The sequence below is a fragment of the Cottoperca gobio genome, chromosome 4 (genome assembly GCF_900634415.1).
Source record: "Cottoperca gobio chromosome 4, fCotGob3.1, whole genome shotgun sequence".
NCBI lineage: Eukaryota > Metazoa > Chordata > Actinopteri > Perciformes > Bovichtidae > Cottoperca > Cottoperca gobio.
The window spans coordinates 17,412,607-17,430,154 of NC_041358.1; the positions used below are offsets into that span (position 1 = coordinate 17,412,607).

General features: G+C 40.2%; 1 long non-coding RNA gene across 1 annotated transcript in view; it reads left to right on the forward strand.

Annotated features, from left to right (window-relative positions):
- The window catches only part of LOC115007595 (uncharacterized), a 28,993-nt gene extending 12,373 nt beyond the window's left edge, over positions 1 to 16,620 (forward strand). The window contains exons 3-4 of the long non-coding RNA XR_003832195.1: positions 9,448 to 9,552; positions 12,317 to 16,620. This is a non-coding gene — a long non-coding RNA (uncharacterized LOC115007595). The remainder of the gene's footprint in view (positions 1 to 9,447; positions 9,553 to 12,316) is intronic.
- Positions 16,621 to 17,548: the final 928 nt, after the last annotated feature.

The window sequence follows — 17,548 nt, forward strand, 5'->3', positions numbered from 1 at the left end:
CTGGTTAACAGTGGATTGTTTTCATGTTATCATGACTGTTGCTAACTAATGGATGACATAGATTGTAAGTGTTTTATCTCTGAACATAATAACAGTCTGAAATTAAGTATATTTGCACATTTTAATATAATTGTAATTGTTTTATGTATTTAATTCAGAATTTTCAAAAATATTTGTTTTTATTAGCTTTTTATATTAAATCAGCAATATGCATCACTTTGCATTCAGTAATAGTTTAAACTAAAACAATTTAGATTAACCCTAAAGAGGAAAATACTGAATCTTTATAGTTTATGTATTCTTTGCTCATGAATACTGAATATTGGTCTAAAACATTAGCAAAATGTGTTAAAATATGGAAATATCTTTATCAGTATTGATCTTATTGAGCCTATATCCTAATCATCACAATATTCCCCTGCATACAAAGTCCACCTTTGTTCATCAGCCCATCCCTGGTTGCCTCAGAACACAGAGAATCCATTTCAGACACCATTAGAATGTTAGTCCAACATTTCAGGGGTGTAAAAAAAAACCGTTACCTTTAGAAACAGCAAAGCCAAAACATGGAGTGAAACTGGGAAAGGAGCCATCTTATTGTTTTAGCGGTTCCCAAAGCGAGCAGTCCCCTCCCTCTCTCTCTCTCTCTGTGTGATGCTGAAAGCAACAGTAAATCATTTTCTATCATGGCCAGAATGGCTGCCACCGTACACAGATAGGGGGATGGTTAAAGAGGAGAGGCAGTGTGAGGAAAAGAGAATTTTGTTTTTCTCAATTTGTGTCATCCTCTCTTCTGATGAGACTCTATTCAACCTCAACCATATTTCAACCATGTCTTTTTTGGGAGAAATGTATTCTATTAATCTATTTTATAAAAGCTGACTTTCTAAAGGTGCCACTCTTTCTTTCTTCCTTCTCTCCTTACAACACCAAATGAAAATCTTCCACGATCATGATACAACAAATGGGAATGCACAATGAGCATTTAGAGTTTAATGTTCAAGACACTTTTCCAGGAAAACTGCCTCTAAATTAACCTGTGACTCTTCTGTTACGCAACATAATACTTACTGCCTTGCTGGCGTGCCCTGCCAGTACAAATATCCTTTTTCATCACTCACGTTTTCCTCTGTGAGAAATGCTTACAATACCTCACAGTGACATTCTGCAGAAGACAGAACAAATTCAATTTAGCTTATTTCTGTACAGCTCAACTCATTTCATATCAACCATGGCCAGTCAAACTAAATTCTCTCTTCTAGCTTTTCCTGTCTTGCACTCTCACTCACTCACTCACTTATTTTCAGTCTGCCTGAGCTGTGCAATCTTCTGTCGTTTCTCACATTTTCAAACTACCTTCAGCTCTTTTTCTTCGGTACTCACACTGTTGATGCATGGCCCAATCTTTCTAACAACCACAACCCCCCCAAAGAAAGGGCATTCAACCATTTTAAATGACAGGGGATGATGATGAAAGAGATTGGGAGGGTAGTGGGGGTTCAGAAAGATTGTTTGAAAAAAGAATTAAAACAAAAACTATCCTCTGAGGGATTTTCCAATGCCAAAGATAATCCGTTTTAATGATTGGAATTCCCCACATTTCAAATCTCTGTCCAAATCTCACCAGTTGGACAAGTCAAAGCTGTTTTTAAATGGAAGTATGTTTTGAACTTGTTTGAGGAAGAATTCTCCTTTTTCTTTCGTCATTCTTTTGATGGATGTGCTATATATCAACCAACAGGGATTAGTGGAGTCCCAAGTTGTACGGCTAGACACAACCCCATTCTGTTTGAAACTGGTCAAATGATGCAAAACGTAGTCTTGGGAAGAAAGAAAGAAAAATTGTGCAGGATGTTGTAAGCAAGTATCCAGACATGTTACTGCTCTTTCTTCTCCCCGCCTTCTTCCACTCAAGTGTGTCTGCCCTCTGCTCCCGTGGAAGAAGGTCTTTCAGGAGCAGCCGAGTCTGTCTAAGCTGGCTTTAAAGAGCTACTGGACTCAAGAAGCACCGTGCTACTCTTTTTGGTGTCCATTTGTGTATACAGAGGCGGGGATACAAGGCTGAAGCCACAATGTGTCGCACGGTGTCATATTTCAAAAAACGCATATGGGGAAATGACAGGCAAATGAGCCACTCTGTCAACTCGTATTGATTCACTGCAGGACCGAGGGACAGAGCGAGTAATTGTCAGTTTCACGCTCACGCAAAATAACCTCGCAAATGATGGACGATGGTTTACAATGATGAGGGTGGGAGAAAATACTCCGGTCGGGGAACGGGCATAAAAGCCTGATGGACAAGTGTTGAACATTTTTTTCCACACAAAGGAAAGCCTAGAACAACGGAGCGCTCCTCTATCAAAGCATTTTCCCCCTCAGCAAAGACACCCACCAACCACCAGAGGATTAAAGATTAGAAAGAGAGCTTTTATTGAGTTTGAAGCTACAGCAAATTCAAAATGACTGGATGGGTGGATGGATGGATGGATGGAAGGATGGATGGATGGAAGGATGAATGGAAGATTGATGGGCATGAGGGGGCAGAGATGAGAAAATTAAAATGGAGAAAGATGGTGGTGGGCAGAACAGATTTTTAGAGAGAGTAGGAATCAAGAAGAAAAGAAAAGCAATGTTGGTGGAGAGAACCAAAAAAGGTAGAGTTACTGTCAAACTGGTAAATAGAGAAGTCGGAGTGAGGGCCAATTGAGCGATTATTCTAATGTCTTTATAAGGTCATAAAACACTGCATTTCCTGGCCTCTCTCTAATTGCTGCGAGGGATGGGATTGAGGGAGTCTGGATTCCACCTGCCTACAAAATGAGGTTTCTAAATCCTCTCCGCTTGGCCTTGGGGTTTGTCTTTTGGATTGCTATTAGCAATTCAAGGAAGGTCTATGTTTGAATATTCTTTATTGTTCTTTTGCTTAAGATTAAAGTTGAGAGGCAGAGAGAGAGAACAGAGAGCGAAGGGGAAGTTCTGTACTTTTAATGATCCCCTTAGAGTTATCTGGCTCTGGCTGGAAAATAAAAGTGAATAGAGAATGACAGAAAGAGGATGAAGAGGAAAACTCTAAAGACAGAGAGAGAAGAGTCAGTACAACTATAATGTGCTTTTTAAGCCATTCCTTATAATAAGAGAAAGAACACAGATTGATTTAGCAGGAAACTACCATTGAAATGTCTACGCTTCCCCAATGAGCTGTACGCTGAACTCTTAAAAACGTGAAAAGTAACACATCATTGGAAAAGAAAACATTTTCATTTCGTAAACTGCTTGTCTAAGGAACCCTGCCCAAACCTCGAACCCCCAAGTAAAGCATAGTAGCTAACTAAGAGTCTTCAGAAGCAGAGGAAAGCTTCATTTGTGAAAATAAGGGTAAACGGCACACGTTCGTTCTAAATTATTCCCTACATGCCTGCAAATTCATTTGAATGGAAAATCCATTAATATCTATATCTGTTTCAAAATGAGACAACATCAATTTGAGAACTGTGACAGTTTCATGAAATGTTTGGGAGCATGAATCATAAAAGATAGCAGATAAAAAAAAAGTCCCTGTCAAAATGAAAGCCTTTAACTACATCCAGATATTTTATATTTAGGCTAACCAGATGTCTAGCGATGTGATAGATGCATCTGTGGGCAGAATGATGGAATCATATTTCTCACAGACAAAATAACATTATTAGGTCTTCTATATTTTAATGTTTGATTTAATGTTTAATGATGACATAACTTTTCAAACGCTCAAACAGATGGAAATGACGACAAAAATGCCATATAATCACAAGCAATGCACATTTAAATCATTAAATATTGTAATCCTGTCATTTGTAACCCTAAACGCATCTTATGGTTTCCATTCAGTCATCCTACATATGCCGTATACATGAATGTTCATTTCAGGCATTGGGATTTTTGTTTTCCAAAATGCAAATTCTGGTGTTCATTCTTATCTTTTGTCAGTGACTTATACTGAGTTCATGAGCCGTGCGCCTAACTTTCGCTTATTTTGATAGCAGGGGCAATGGGGTGTATTGTGTCTCAACTTGCCACACTACAGGAGCTGTACAACAGTTGTCTTGTTTGTGCTGGGTTTTATCAGTGGGTGAGAGAATGAAAAGGAGTCAAAGGCAGCCCCCTAAGCTTTCCATAATGCGTCCCGAGAGGAGACAAAGGCCTGCATTCACTGCTGGGTGTCGATAAGACCTATCATTAGTCTGCCATTGGAGGTATTACCAACACACACACAAACACACTTTTCCACACACACACGCACATATGCACAGAGCGCAGTATGGTACTTATTCCTGTACCCATTCTCTTTTTCCACATACACACGCATAAATATTCGTATGCGTGCCAGTGGAGTGAAAGTGGGAAAGCAGCCAGGCTCGACTTGAATCGAATAAAAGCAGAGAAGTGGACCCCCTGTCGCTTTCCCATCGCATCAGAGTTCTCTCATTCTCACATGGCCGTGGCATCCACACTCGGCTATACCTCTTCTCTGCATGCATTTGTGTTTGATAGATATAAAGAATGCACAGAGTCCTGAAACTGTTGTTTACCTATATTGTTATTTTATGATGAATCTTTAGGTTACAACGCAAAAGCTATTGAAAAACTTTTAAAAGGTGGTACGTGTAGATTTATGGTGATGTATTCCATAAAATCGTATTATATAAGTGTCCAGAAGACTGGTGGCTTTTCCACCGGTGTTTGTGTTGTACTGTATTTATTTTACTTTCTTTTTAGTGTTGGAAGAATCTTTTGTAATGCGTTGTGCAGTGAAGAATATAAGCAGACTGACAAAATCTACAAAAGGTCAAAAGAAGCTGCCAGCTGTGTCGATGACATAACTTATTGGTTACAGTAATAATACCAATGTCTCAGAATTAATGGGGTATCGACTTATTGATGACAAAACGCTAAACATAGTACATTTACTTAACAAAACAGGAATAATATTAGGTGTGTGTGTGTGTGCGTGTGTACACTCAGGGGAGGACGAAGCCACTGCTGTCTAGGTCCTAAGTAGATGATGGACCGTAGCTCGTATTCCCATTCCCTCTCATTAGCTCAGCCCCCGAGAATATATGAGGTTACTTACCTTCCCTTGCTCTTCCCGGCCAAACGGCAAGCGTCGGCTCAGGGTCATTAGCCCCGCTGCTTGGAACAAATGGCCTTCGATAGCATCTCCACTAAAATACAACAAAAGCAGATTAACCCCTTGATCCTTGGTGGATAGCATATTGAAAACATAAGAAAGGAAGGAGTTGACAGGAGTGATGGCCATTTTGTTTATTTTTAGCCTGGTCCATCTTAAATTAGCTCTTTTGTTTTGTTTTTTGTAGCATTCCATATTTTACAAGTCCTATTTCGGGGAGGGGCTTGGGACCTCATTGTACTTCAACTAAACATCACAGTTGTTTGCCTGAAAACTAAAAATGCAGAGAGAAAAGTGGGCAGATGATCAAAGCCCTGGGAGTGTTTGTCTGACAGATAGCTGATGGGGTTCTGCTTGAAGACTCTCTTTCTCTCTCTCTCTCTCTCTCTCTCTCTCTCTCTCTCTCTCTCTCTCTCTCTCTCTCTCTCTCTCTCTCTCTCTCTCTCTCTTTATGTCTTTATGTCTCTATGTGGACACCACTACGTTACCCCCGCACACTGCCAGTTCGAAAATTATAGATCATAAAAAAAAGAACAGAGCAGTCACAACAACCTCCTCCCTGGAGCAGACGCCTTCTTATTACAATGTACTCGCACACAAGATTTCTTTTATTTTTTTCCTCTTTCATCTAAGTGCCTGGCTTTGTACATGTTTTGATAGTGTTGGTATTTCATCCCACCTCTTTTGATATGGTAAAGAATTCACACATTTGTTTTTACCATCCTGCAGATTTTGTTATCAAGAGAACCTCTGCGGGAACTTTAAAAGTCTGGGATCTTTGTCTCCGGGTACAGGAGGAGATAATCCAACAATAAACAATATAAAGTCAGATTGTCTTTGTAACCTCAATGAAAATAACCTCCTCACAGTACTGAATCGGTTTATTTCAATCTAAGGTCAATGTGTTCACCAAAGAGTTCTTTCCATAAGGACTCGGTGAGGTTTGTGGCCTGTTTGTGTGTGTGTGTGTGTGGGGGTGGCTCTGATGTCTGTTTTGGGCAGAGAGACACGCCCAGAGAATGGATATAATTAAGACTAGTGACTTTCTTTCTCTTTTTTTTTTGTGAGTAAGGAGGGTGTTTGGGTAACTGCTCTGGGTGGTCTAGCTCTACATGCCTGTGCTAGTTCTATTACAAACAAGCACAATATGTTACACAGACATATACTGTCAAAGCACAAAGATCAGTGTATGTTCAGACATAAAAGGTAAAAGAAATGCAACCCGCCATGTCACTTGTTTCCTTGTCTGGTGCCCCTGTTGGTTGTTTGGACGTGGCACAGTAGATTAAAAATTATCTGAATTGATCAAAGCAGTCTGCAGACATACACTTACAAATGATTCCTTTACTTTACAAAGAGCAACAATGAGTCAATGCCCATCTAAGCATGTTACAGTTTCATGTGGGTCTTTATGTATTGCACCGAAGCCTTTTGGGAGAGAGCATACGTCTCTTACTCTACAGAGAGTCTTACATTTCAACCCTGGGTGGCCCAGTGGAAGTTAAACTTTTAACTTGCAATGTTTGGGATGCACAGGACCACAAGTACACAATGAACCTCAAATTGCAAGAGGGTGTTCATTAGTAACATCTTGCTGGGTTTATTTGCTTGACCCTGTAGCAGTCAGTACAGAGAGAAATGTCACCCGTGTCACTAGAAATTAGGTGTTCGCATCAGTGCTGCACGACTGACACGGCACCTCGCAGTTTAAAACTCACGTGCTAATCAGTATATATGCAGGATTTAACATCCTCTTAACAGCACAGTTTGTCTTTGTCAACATACAGTTCAACACATTTAACTGGCTTACACACTCGTTTCTGACACATTTTGGAAACTAAGTGTAATTTATACAAGACTTCCTTCATTTTGTGGAAAAGGCCAGTCAATCCCACAACACTCAATCCTGATTCATGGAATCTTCTCATTAACACATAAACACCCTGTGTACCATCGAGGCGTCCGTTAATTTGCAACTTTTGTTTTTCCATTCGCGTGTATTGGCTCATTTAGCCGGCAGAGAGAACAGATCTTTTATTGTTGCATTATGTTTTGAGGGGCCCTAAACACGTGGGTGGCCCCATATTTCTTTTTATGTACTGAGCAGCACATGGATCTGTTAATGAGAGTATGAATTGGTGACTCCGTGCCGGGATCTTAATGACTGAGGTCCCCTCCCTGGGTTCAGCAAGTCTGCTTACTGGAGCAGAGAAAGGGAGTGATGGGAGTGGGAAAGAGCAAAAACAATGAGAGAAAGAAATGGAGAGGTGGCAGAGAAATGATGCAGGAGGTGGTTAAAAATCATACCGATTGTAGGAAGATACATACATAGAAAAGAAAGCAGTAGCTGAAGGATACGTTTCCTCTGCGAGACGGAAATAGTAAATTGCATATTCTGGCAGATGCAGGCAATTGAACAGAGTGGGATTTCAGTATGAGAAATGAGGGGTGCAGTTCTTAGGCGGCATAAAAGGTTTAATTTCTCCTTCAGCTGTGGCGAGCAGCTTTCCTGTGTTGCGCCGTTTCACTGTATTTAACATCAAAGTGAAGTATGAACAATTGAGGCAATTTTTCATTTGCCCAAGGTCAATCATTGTTCTTTCTCTATGAATGTTGAGAGGAATTCAGAGGAATAATATTTCAGTATGTTAGCAAGCCACCCTTTGACAACCATTGGACAGATCTTTTCTTCTTCCTGTGCCTGTTTCTATTTGAAAATAGGTTTTCAGATTGTACATATAATTTCTAGGAATTTTCAGGTCCATTTATTACAGCTGTTGTTTTTCTAGCGTGGGTTTCATAAAGCTGTATCTAGACTGCTTTAAAGAATACATGGGACTCACTGCTTGAAATATGAAAGAAAAGGAAGACTGATGGTAGCCTAACATACAGTATTACTACTACATGTAATACAATGTCAAGGCTGACGTTGGCCTCCGACTCTGCACAGAAATGTGTAGTTTAGGATGATGGGCTCGGTCCTGGATCACATTAAAGGTTTCAAGACGCCACGGTTTACAGTGTTTACACAAACCAAAGACGGAACTGGTTAGGACATACACAGCATGCTAAAACACAGCACGTTTAGACTTATATCGTATATCTTTTGTTAGAAGCACTTCGCCATGCCACATCTAACTATGACCAGTCACTAGAGGTTTTGCCAAGGTTCCCGACGCAAAGAGGACTACAAACAACAGCAAGTAGCAAAAAAAAGAAACCTTGGGATGAATGTCTTCCACAGAAACTTTAATGTGCTTATTAACTACAAATGAACCCGCAGTTTTTTTTAGAGTACACAGTGGGACTCATTATTAGTCACGATGGGAGACCAAATAGCACTCGAATCAAAGAAAACATCAGATGCAGGGATGCAGAGAATATCCATTATGGAAAAACTGTCATGTGATTCAATACTACTACTACTTCTAGCAATAATAATAAAAACCAGGACTGACTTTTCTCCTAAAAGAACAGACGGACGTTATACACATGGATGATGTTATATCCTTATGTAATACTCTGCTTTTGATGTCTCATCAAAAGAAGTTAAATACATGTTTGTATATTCAATATCCTTTTTTCAAACTAAGTAAATCATGTATAGGTTGCGTTGAATTGCCATCTGGTCAACTTCAGATGTTATACTTGGAAATTCTTTTTGATAGTTCATTCTGTCTCAGTGCACATCACTCCCAGCCTCATCGTGATGTGGGCATGTCAGACTCAGACATTATTTTTTTATTTTTTGTGTGTTTAGGGCACCACGTAAAAGCACATTAGTGGCATTTCAGCTTTATCAGAAGAGACATAAAAGCCATCGCAGTGCACAATCTCTTGCATGTTTCATCTAGATCTGATTTTACAAGTGGCTTCAAAGGCTGATTCCATATGTTTGTGTAAGCGGGCTCTTGTTCTTGGGCATCCACATATTTTTCTTTAAGCCACCTAGCCTATGTCCAAAGGTTTTTTTTTCTAAGATGAATCATGTGTTAATGTACACACACACGCGGCGGCTGCTTGTCATTGTTTCTCAAGACCACCCAGAGTGTAAATAGGAATTGGGTTGTGAGTGGGCTTGTTGTACATATGACATGAAAGTGTAGACTTATTACAGCTAATACTCTTACACACATCAGTCAGTGATAACTGCACATCACAGTGTGTGTGTGTGTGTGTGTGTGTGTGTGTGTGTATGGCATTTTAATAACATGGTTTACCAAACAACACCTGACTTTATCCTGTGCTTTCTTCTCTTCCTTCGTTTGTTTTCTGTCCAGGTCCAGACATGAAGGAGGCACGCATTCAAACACACACGTACAACGGCACCTAGAGTCTGTCTGCGGTCTACCACTACTCTGACTCACACGCACATGCCTGATACGGTAAGAATCAGGGACCACCGAGTTAGGGGCATAATAATGGTGTGAATGTGAGGAAACAAACTCATTATCCACTGCTATTTTCACCTCTGAATAATGTAAAGACAAATTGACTACTTGTATTCCACAAAGGCTTTCAGAATTCAGTCATTTAAAAAAGTAATTAGCTGAATTCAGTCATTTAACTTCTGAAAATTAAATTAAATCAAATTTGGATGTCTAATTTTTTAAACAAATCTTCATTCATGCAATGTTATTTTCATTTGAATTGTGTGTGTGTCTGTTGTCATGCATGTCATTTGTAGTGTGTCTCTGTGTGTGCAAAGACATAAAGCCTGCTTCATATTTTTCTATTTCCATCAGTCAAAACCAATCTTAAGTCAAGTAAGGTTTAACAGCCACACCACATATCCCACAAACCCCCATATCCAACCCCCCCCCCCCCCCCCTTCCCACCCTGTGCCCCTCCCAGGCTTCCCAGCATCCTGCTTCGCCCTCCATCCAAAAAAAAACATGCAAGCTGAAATTACAGTGCGTGTGGGGCGGCATTGTGGGAAACCCTTCCTTCCCTCTCACTCGCTGTAGTTACCCTTCTTGCCCCTCCTTATCTTTTTCTCATTCCGCTACTGTTTTAGATGGGTTTCGAGCAGGGTTTAGTTTGATGTTCATTAAACTGTCAAACAGCTGCCCATACTTACTTACAGTTACTAAAGTTCAGACAAAGGCTAACAAGGTTTTAATGCAGTTCTAAATAAGATAATCCTCTTTTTATTGATTAGTTTTTTTATTTTGTTGGCCTTCGCAAATTACATTTAGGATGATAGTTTGTCCTTTTATGATCAGTGAACCTCCTATGTTTGTGTATTTTATGAAAGGTTTTGAACAAAATGACTCATAACTAAATATCATTAATTTGCTTTGATCTGTCCAATAGGATTCTGGTTATTACGTTGAGGTATGCAAACAAAACTCACTAAAAAACTACTACTAAAATAGAGAAGAAAAGAAGTTACCACTTTGGTATCATGCAAGTGTTGGAGTCATGTTTTTAAAGATGATCTTATGGCCTAAATGTCCGTATGAGTTTGGCTACTATTATTAATGGTTATAACACAGTAGTATTTCATTTTTATGCAAAATTCAAGTTCAACCCCCTGATGTCTGGCAGGTCATTCTCAGGTAAAATCTTCTCCCAAAGTGATTTTCTTTTGTTGCAATTCATACAAGACTTCAGTTATCATGAGCTGTGAATGCCATAAAAGATGATATTTGATACCAATAAAAGTACAGCGCAGAAATATTACATCATAGTAGTCAACATGAGAAAAATAGATACATGCATAAATGACAGAAGAAGAAGAAGAAGCTACTTAAAATCAGGAAAGCAGCCCGATACTCGTGGTTTCTAGCTACAGGTTAAATGACGCCACCGCCCTCAAAGCAACCGTGTTACTAACCAGCTGTAATGACACATTCCATCAATTCGGCCTAGCCTGCACAAGGTTGGTTAACAGTTGGCCGAGGTGCGGCATGAGTGTGTGTGTGTGTGTGTGTGTGTGTGTGTGTGTGTGTGTGTGTGTGTGTGTGTCAGCTATTAAAGCACTTGAGAATCAGAGAGGAAAGGACTTACACCGCTAATGGATGTGTCTATTGATGTTACCATTTAGCAGCACACTGTAAACGATAGGGCAATGATTGTGTTGAAGACGGAAGGACGTGGAGGAGGAGTGGAGAGAGGTTTGGCTGGGCGACGATAATGACAAGGAAGGTTATTATTTGGCGCCCTGCGGAGTCTCTGCTTTGTGTGTGTGTGTGTGTGTGTGTGTGTGTGTGTGTGTGTGGATGAGAGAGAGGGCGAGAGAAAGAAAGAGAGCGACACTCTTCATCCATCTCTCCTGTCGCTCTCCCAGCCTATTGGCTATTATTCACTTCTAGCTTTTTCTCCCAAGTCCGCTCCTCTCTCCCATGCTATTATTCACTGCTGCTAGTCTACATCCAATTGTGGCTGTCTGTCTCTCACATCTACTTCTCTTTTCTCAATGGCTCTCCTTTTTTATGTACAGTGCAGATATCTTTTGGGAAGGTAGATAAAATATCAGAAAAATAAGCGAAAGACAGAATAATGCAGCAGTGGTAGCAGGTTGCCCTTGAATTATTGATTTTACTCACCAGTAGATATTTTTTTTTATCTCCCAGCTGTGCGTGTGTGTCCTGTCAGTTCCAATCTCTGCGTGTGTGATGAATATGAATACAGTCAGGAGACCACCTCCAGCTGGACTCAGACCCCTACTCAAGTGTGTCCGTGTGTGTTTTGTGAGCGCGGTTATACACGTCAGCCTGCATCTGTCAGTGCCGTGACAACCTGAGGATGAAATAACTTAAAAATATAATACGCAGCTTGGCAAACAATAATAAACAGGGAATTCAACCCATGTTCTATGTATTTAAAATGTATTGAACTTTAGATGGGAATGCATGTTTAAAACAGGTATTGCTAGTTTTTGTACATTCTTTCAAATGTTAGGAGGTTTTATGTCAATGTTTCAGTGCATGCAGTCTTCCTCACTGCTTTCCCCCAATTACTATAATCATCCCCATCTTTCCATTCCAGCTTCTTGGTCCTTGTGTGTGTTTTGTTTGTGTGTTTTCTTGTTCACTGCCTATTGTTTGCCAGAAGATTAACAGTGTTTAAATGTGTAATATCTTGTCAGTTTAGTAAAAGTCTATATATCTTACTCTACGTGTGTGTGTGTGTCTGTAATTGCAGGGCAGCAGATAAAGAGGGAGACGTCATTCCAGCTGTGAGGAGTCAGAAGTAGTCAACATACACACACACACACACACACACACACACACACACACACACACACACACACACACACACACACACACACACACACACACACACAGCCGGAGGCGCGTGAGCAGGTGAGCATTAAGTCAGGCAGCTAAACAGATCACGTCGCGGTATGATATCTGCAGACAGGCAGACAGAGGAGGCCGGTCTGTACCTGCAGGCAGAGAGCAACAACTCACAGCACCCTCGCCAGGAATTTCCTCCCCCTCCTGAGTGGGAGTGAGAAAAAGAGCGAGAGAGAGAGAGAGACGGAGAAGGGGAGACAGACATAAACTTGGGTTTCCACTGAAGGGTTTTTATGCAAACCGAATAGTTAAAGCCTAATTTAAAAACTCACTAGCAAATTTTCTTTCTTTTCTTACATTTTTTTCCACATACGTAAAACAGTTTAAAAAAACCCAGAGCTCATAAACATATTGTAGACCTAAGAGGACAGTGGTAGAGTAGAGAAAGAAATACTCCTACGTAGGCACAAAGTAGCACAAAGATGTTCCCAACATGCCTCCTCCTTGGGTCGCATTTTTAGCCCAACATTCTCCCTTCACATCAGCTGATGAAAGGACATCCCTCAACATTAATAAAGAACAGCACATTCACACGCTACTGTAATATCGAGTACAGATGGTTCTTTTGTTACTTTGGAGTCATTTGATCACCTCCAGTATAATTTGTCATTCTGGAATTACTAAGGTGTTTTGACAGTGCTGTCACAGTGACGGTACTAATTGTGTAACGTTGACAGTATACGTTACACAAACTTGTTCTGCTAGCGTTATTGTTAATGCTCCTTGGAGCAGCTTTGACATTTTTTTCTTTCATTCACAATCTGCTCATCATATGCAGCCTTTGTCTGTGGCGTCGTGTATCACATTCATAGTAATTTCCCTTTGGGAGATGCCCGTTGCCGTTTTGGCTTTCTACTGAGCAGCTTCACTGCATCAACTGTGGCTTATGTTGTTGCTCAAGACTAACTCAACAGTAGTGACTAAATAAGAGGGCTATCAGTGTGTGTGTGTGTGTGTGTGTGTGTGTCCTGCACAGAAGTGGTCCAGCAATTTACTGCCCTTCTAAAGTCACAAACTTGCTTCTCTTCTCTTCCATCTACCCTTGAATTTAAATAGTTTTACCCATTAGGCAGACTGTTCATGTTCTGTGAGCATTATTCCTTAGCTGAGGTTTTTTTCTTGTCTTATTCAAAGCTCTTTTATATTAGCCTTTATATAGCCATAAAAACGCCTCCTGAAATTTGTACAAGTCACATCTCTGGTTAAATGTCAGAGCTGTCTGTGCCATTAAGGCCAGCATGTTTGAAGGAAGGACACCCTTGCCTGCCCTCCCTTCTCTGTCTCTTCTCATTCTCCTCACTCTCTCCCTTCTCATTCCTCTCTCCCCTTAGCTCCCTCGTCATCTACCACCCCCCTCCAACTTCACCCAGGCTGGTTTGAGGGCTAATGTGCAGACCTTGTCATTCAGATTAGGGCCACAATGTCAGCTCAGAGCCGTTCTCTCTCTAGTTGCGTGTCTGGGTTTTTTTCTTTCCTACTGTCACCCTCGTCCTGCGGCCAGTGAAGACCTTATAAAGCAGCATTACTTCTCATCCACTTCTGTCAATTCCAACACTGTCACTCAAATAACTGTTCGGGAGAGTGGAGAGAGGCCGAGTTAGCGGTGTCCCCACCAGCAAGGACTGTGCTTTTTGGCCCGAGTTTAGATGACATGTCATCAGCTAGCAAACGGGAATTTGATTGAGGTAATTTGAGGTTTTAGGTTTCTTTTGCTCACAAATGACAAGCTTTTCAGAGGACTGAGAACTACACGGGGAATGACAAAGTAGAAGCAGCTCTTGTGATCCAAAGAAGAAGAGAAGCAGCACGATATTTGCTGTCAGGCGTGTAGTAGAAATTCAAGTCTTGTTTTTAAAAGTCTTCAGTTATTAACACTCATTGTGTTTTGTTTAATAGTAAAAACTATCAGAGTCGCAGTGTTATTCTTAACTTTTAGTTTTCTGTATGAAAATGAGCATTTGGCAGGTCATGAGATATCCACCACATCATCTTAGTCACTCTTCATCCTGCTTTAAAGGAGTTCCAGCACCATATTTATCATCCGACCGTATCTTGACTCACTGCCACGGTTTTATTGTCAAGTCGTATCTAATTGCTCCAGCAGCTCTGTGGTATTTGATTGTTGTGCTTCTCAGAAACTGCCGCTTTTTTGTTTTCATGGTAATCAACAATGATTCAGCAGTGTGTAATAAAACCTTAGTGCAAGATGGTGGACAGTTTCCTTACTGGTATCGGTGCTTCATCCACAGTGCCACATCATAGCGGAACAACAGACACTGTTGATCTGGGTGAGTCGACAGTTTCATACCCGACGTCTTCCTCATCCTCCACCTTGCACAAAGCCCTCAAGGCTCTCTGGTGCCTCTCTAGAGGTCACACTGTTGTGCTTTAACACAGCATATGGTGACTAGCTGCCTCCACCCAGGTGCTGTATTTACTAAAAACCTGCTATGAGTCAGGAGTTTCAAGATGACTTCCCTCTTCTAACTGCTACTTGCAGTGAAGTTAAATGTGTTCCCACACACTGGCACTGTCTTTGGTTTCATAATAACCATGTGTCATGGAAGGTAATAGTGCATACAGCACCCGGTGCTATTTCCTTTAAGAAGAGGTGGGGCACTGCCAGTACTGCTTCTTTTTTACAAGGGCAGTGATAGAGGAAATATATTTATTTATTTATTTTTATCAGACTTTTTGTTCCTTCATATGAACCTTTTTTCATTTCTTCTATCCTCAGGTACAGTATGTGAATGGCTAACATGAGGTGCAAAGAATGAGGTCAAAAAGCAGAATGAAGTATTCATGAAGTATGCATGTATAAATATTTATCAGAAGGTGTTGTGAATTTAAAACTCTAAAAGTAAAACCACTTATGTAAAAGAATAAAGATAAAGAATAATATTTGTCCGTAGTTATCTGATAAGCCATAGATATAGAATAGTATACATCTGTAGTTATCTGATAAGTCTACATGGAAAAGTATGACTTTTACAGTGTCCTTCCCGCTCAGAGAATGAAAGAGTGATTTAGTGAGAGAGGGGGAGAAGTAAGAAGCCTCTCCGCCCACAGAAAAGACTTGCTCCCTCTGCATCTCTAAGCAGACTGTCATCCCTGGTCACCATCAGGTCTTTGCTCGCCCCAGTGAACATTCAACGCTGTCGGTGAGTTTCTGCCAAGCTAAGAAAACCATCGACCGTTGATTGTACCCTGTGGCCAGCCCTTTTGTCACTCAGTGTTTCAAAGAAAAAGAAGGAAAAAGAGGTAAGACACGAGCAGAAACCTGCACACAGGCATGGCCAATGACTTCTCGAAAAAATCCCATGAAGAAGACTGCATCCAGCGAAAAAGTACTTTCAGCTTCCAAAGCACAGCAAAGGTCACAATCAACATTCATTGCTGTCGGTGGGTTTAACTGTGTGGAAGAGCTCACTGAACGATGAATGCAACTGTGTCCCAGATCTCATCCGAATGTCACAAGGAATAGCGTCACGATATGCTGATGATGGCATTATTTATTTCTCCGCCTGACACCCCCCCCCCCCCTCGCCCTCCTACCGACAACAGGCCCACACAGGCAGTGTGAATTGACAGGCAGTTCAGATTGTATCTAGATCGCGCTTCCTGAGTCGTAGGGGTCTGAGTCTAGTTAAACAAGAGGAGGTAGAAGAAAAAACATGCAAGAGATGGTTGGAAGACAATGACCTTTAAAAGAAATATAGACAGAGAGAATATGGGGTGCGTTGCATCTAGGTTATTATAAATGATTTAGTTGTTGTAAATATTACATGAAAGAAAATGTTGAATATGAATAGATGCATTTGAAAATGACGTGACCTTTTTGGGATTTAAAAAAAAAAGTCATATGAACAATTTTCCGGATAAGACCATCGGCTAAACTCACATTTAAATCTAGATGTCAGTTTTTCCTTTTTTTTTTTATTTCAGTCTGTTTAAGACAGATACTTTGATGGCCTTCAAGTGGTAAAAATATCATTTTACCATCAGCTGTTTATATAATGTGAAATAAAATATGAACTTGCTTTTCATTCATGTTTTTTCTGTAGTTATCTCAGAAGCTTAATTTTGTGTTTGTGCATGCTATTTGGTTTGTTGTATTTTATCAAATAAAGTCACAAGTCCAGCGCTCAATGGTGTGGTGGGTCTTTCTTTGTTCCTTAGTTCTGCTTCGGTTAAAGGAGATGTGAGAGTGATGAGGTTAGATGTAACGGAGTCTGTTAAACGAAAGTAAAAACAACCTGCTGTAGATTACTGCGGCAACACCACTGATGTAATGCTTATTCAAATACATATATAATATTCAGTGGTAACTATTGATGAGCCAGTTTTGATCAATCATTATTCTTTTGTATCAGGTGACTATGGCTCCCACTCACTTCAAACTTCACTGCAAGAAACATGTTCAACAATTACAACATATAAGCTGTTTATATGTTCTTTACATGTGTACTCTTTATGTCTTAATATATATTATCACTTACTAGAGGATAATGCAATATATAAATATACAGTGAATTATTAAATCCCTGTGATCCCGCACATTTGCGTCTATAAGGATTGCATTTTTTTTATAGAAATATATTTTGGTTCTATAGACTATTACACACAAAATACAGAATATAACAGTAGTTATAAATACACATACAACCCCAACAAGATCAGAACAGTCGGCACAGTTCAAATGAAAAGCACGTGCAACTGACAATGACAACCACACAACTGCAATCATCAACAAAAATGCAAAACACTTTTTTTCACGGTTAATCTCTCCTCCTTATTGCCTCAATACCCATAGTCCGCACTGCAAACTAAACTGTTATGTAATGGTATGATTCATACTTCCAAGGTTTAATGGCATTTCCTTTCTAAAAAAATATAAGATGAGGAATGTAATGTAAATAAAATGAATATGAACGAGTAGTAGTTATAGCCAGCTTACCTTATTGAGAACACATTTTGCAAAATACAATTAGAGAGGTTGTATAATTCTAGTAAATCAAACTTGAGTCATTTGTATTTCCACTACTAAAGACAACAGTGGCAGTAAAGCTGTGACTTC